Here is a 3,929-nt window from a genome sequence, read left to right as displayed (position 1 = left end):
TATATTTTATCTTGAATTTTTTGAAAATTACTAACCTCTTTTTCAAAATTATTTTCGAAATTTCCCTTCTCTTTTCTTCTTCTATTTAATTATTTAATTACTAACACTTTTCTTCACCTCTCTCCATCTAATTATCCGAATTCCCTCTTCTACATTCTTCTCCCCTTTCTTCTTCTACTAACATAAAGGAATCTCTATACTGTGACATAGAGGATTCCTCTTTCTTTTCTTGTTTTCTTCTCTTTCATATGAGCAGGAATAGGGAAAAAGGCACTCTTGTTGAAATTGATCCAGAACCTGAAAGGACTCTGAAGAGGAAATTAAGAGAAGCTAAATTAAATTATTCTAAAGGTAACCTTTCAAAAATTTTCGAACAAGAGAAGGAGATGGCAACCGAAAATAATAATAATGCAAGGAGAATGCTTGGTGACTTCACAAAGCCAACATCCAAATTTGATGGAAGAAGCATCTCCATTCCTGCCATTGGAGCCAATAACTTTGAGCTTAAGCCTCAACTAGTTGCCTTAATGCAACAAAACTGCAAGTTTTATGGACTTCCATCTAAAGATCCCTATTAGTTCTTAACTGAGTTCTTGCATATCTGTGAGACTGTAAAGACAAATGGAGTTGATCCTGAAGTCTACAGACTCATGCTTTTCCCCTTTGCTATAAGAGACAGAGCTAGAATATGGTTGGATTCACAACCTAAGGATAGCCTGGACTCCTGGGATAAGCTGGTCACAGCCTTCTTGGATAAATTCTTTCCTCCTCAAAAGCTGAGCAAGCTGAGAGTGGATGTTCAAACCTTTAAACAAAAAGATGGTGAATCCCTCTATGAAGCTTGGGAAAGATACAAGCAGCTGACCAAAAGATGTCCATCTGACATGTTTTCAGAATGGACCATATTAGATATATTCTATTATGGTATATCTGAATTTTCGAAAATGTCATTGGACCATTCTGCAGGTGGATCTATTCACCTAAAGAAAATGCCTGAAGAGGCTCAAGAACTCATTGATATGGTTGCAAACAACCAATTCATGTACACTTCTGAGAGGAATTCCATGAATAATGGGATACCTCAAAAGAAAGGAATTCTTGAAATTGATGCTCTGAATGCCATATTGGCTCAGAACAAAGTGTTGACTCAACAGGTCAACATGATCTCTCAAAATCTGAATGGATGGCAACATGCATCCAACAGTACTAGAGAGGCAGCTTCTGAAGAAGCTTATGATCCTGAGAACCCTGCCATGGCAGAGGTTAATTACAGGGGTGAACCTTATGGAAACACCTATAACTCATCATGGAGAAATCATCCAAATTTCTCCTGGAAGGATCAACAAAAGCCTCAACAAGGCTTTAACAATGGTGGACGCAATAGGCTGAGTAATAGTAAGCCATATCCATCATCTTCTCAGCAACAGACAGAGAATTCTGAACAAAACACTTCTAATTTAGCCAATAGTCTCTGATCTGTCAAGGCCACTTTCAGTTTCATGAATGAAACAAGATCCTCCATTAGAAATTTGGAGGCACAAGTGGGCCAGCTGAGTAAGAAAGTCATTGAAACTCCTCCCAGTATTCTCCCAAGTAATACAGAAGAGAATCCAAAAGGAGAGTGCAAGGCCATTGATGTGATCAATGTGGCCGAATGCACAAGGGAGGAAAAGGACGAAAATCCTAGTGAGGAAGACCTCCTGGGACGTCCCTCAAGCAAGAAGGAGTTTCCTATTAAGGATCTAAAGAAATCTGAGGCTCATATAGAGACCATAGAGATTCCATTAAATCTCCTTCTGCCATTCATGAGCTCTGAAGACTATTCTTCCTCTGAAGAGGATGAAGACATAACTGGAGAGCAAGTTGCTCAATATTTAGGAGCTATCATGAAGCTGAATGCCAAGTTGTTTGGTAATGAGACTTGGGAAAGTGAACCTCCCTTGCTCATTAGTGAACTAGATTCTTGGATTCAGAAAACTCTACCTCAAAAGAAACAAGATCCTGGCAAGTTCTTAATACCTTGTACCATAGGCACCATGACCTTTGCAAAAGCTCTGTGTGATCTAGGGTCAGGGATAAATCTTATGCCACTCTCTGTAATGGAGAAGCTAGAGATCATTGAGGTACAACCTGCCTTGTTCTCATTACAATTGGCAGACAAGTCATTAAGACAAGCTTATGGATTAGTAGAGGACGTGCTAGTAAAGGTTGCAGGCCTTTACATCCCTGCTGATTTCATAATCTTAGACACTAGGAAGGAAGAGGATGAATGCATCATCCTTGGAAGACCTTTCCTAGCCACAGCAGGAGCTGTGATAGATGTCAACAGAGGTGAATTAGTCCTTCAATTGAATGGGGACTACCTTGTGTTTAAGGCACATGGCCATTCCTCTGTGACGAAAGAGAGTAAGCATGAAGAGCTTCTCTCAGTTCAGAGTCAAGAAGAGCCCCCACAGTCAAACTCTAAGTTTGGTGTTGGGAGGCCACAACCAAACTCTAAGTTTGGTGTTAAAACCCCATATCCAAACTCTAAGTTTGGTGTTGGGACTATACAACATTGACCTGATCACCTTGTGGCTCCATGAGAGCCACTGTCAAGCTATTGACATTAAAGTAGCGCTTGTTGGGAGGCAACCCAATTTTATTTATCTAATTTTTATTTTATTGTTATTTTGTGTTTTATTAGGTACATGATCATGAGCAGTCACGAAAAAAATCAAAAAAATTAAAAACAGAATCAAAAACAGCAGAAGAAAAAATTTTCACCCTGGAGGACGCACAGGCTGGGGTTCAACGCCAGTAAGGTGCATTTGGACGGCGTTCAACGCCAGAACAGAGCACCATTCTGGCGCTGAACGCCAGAAACAAGCAACATTCTGGCGCTGAACGCCAGGAATGTGCCCAGAGAAGGAAAGCTGGCGCTGAACGCCAGTAACAAGCATGAAACTGGCGTTCAACGCCAGAAACATGCTTTACATGGGCGTTGAACGCCCAGAATGTGCACAAATGGGCGTTTAAACGCCAGAATGGTGCGCCAAGGCATTTTACATGCCTATTTGGTGCAAGGATGGAATTCCTTGACACCACAGGACCTGTGGACCCCACAGGATCCCCACCTACCATATTCCTACCTTACCTCCTAATCCTAGTTTTGTGATTACTTTTCCCCATATCACACTTCCCAACAACTTTCACCAATCACCTCAATTCCTCTTCCCAACTACCCCCTTCACCACTCACATCCATCCACTCTTCCCCATAAACCAATTTGATCTGCCTAACTGAGATTTACAAGGTGACCATAGCTTGCTTCATACCAACAATCTCCGTGGGATCGACCCTTACTCACGTAAGGTATTACTTGGATGACCCAGTGCACTTGCTGGTTAAGTTGAACGGAGTTGTGTCCACACATAGCAAAGAGCCACAAGAATAATTCCATATAAAATAAAGAATATAGTATTGTGAGTACAAAGAGCATGGATCACAATTTCGTCCACCAAGTAAAAAGCTTGAGACTAAGTGGTTAAAGTCGTGATCCAAAGCAAAAAAAAAGAGTGTGCTTAAGAGCTCTGGACACCACTAATTGGGGACTCTAGCAAAGCTGAGTCACAATCTGAAAAGGTTCACCCAGTTATGTGTCTGTGGCATTTATGTATCCGGTGGTAATACTGGAAAACAAAGTGCTTAGGGCCACGGCCAAGACTCATAAGTAGCTGTGTTCAAGAATCAACATACTTAACTAGGAGAATCAATAACACTATCCGAAATTCTAAGTTCCTAGAGAAGCCAATCATTCTGAACTTCAAAGGAAAAAGTGAGATGCCAAAACTGTTCAGAAGCAAAAAGCTACAAGTCCCGCTCATCTAATTATAATTAATATTCATTGATATTCTGGAATTTATAGTATATTCTCTTCTTTTTATCCT

General features: G+C 40.6%; 1 non-coding gene across 1 annotated transcript; it reads right to left on the bottom strand.

The window, feature by feature from the left end:
* Positions 1 to 782: 782 nt before the first annotated feature.
* LOC130938447 (small nucleolar RNA R71) lies at positions 783 to 886 on the bottom strand. Its single transcript, XR_009069613.1, has one exon. It is a non-coding gene; the product is annotated as a small nucleolar RNA R71 (small nucleolar RNA).
* Between the last annotated feature and the right edge of the window lie 3,043 nt (positions 887 to 3,929).

Source organism: Arachis stenosperma, chromosome 6 (assembly GCF_014773155.1).
Source record: "Arachis stenosperma cultivar V10309 chromosome 6, arast.V10309.gnm1.PFL2, whole genome shotgun sequence".
In the NCBI taxonomy this organism is placed as follows: Eukaryota; Viridiplantae; Streptophyta; class Magnoliopsida; order Fabales; family Fabaceae; genus Arachis; species Arachis stenosperma.
Note: the sequence above shows the minus strand (reverse complement) of the source record. Positions and strands in the feature narration are given on the sequence as shown.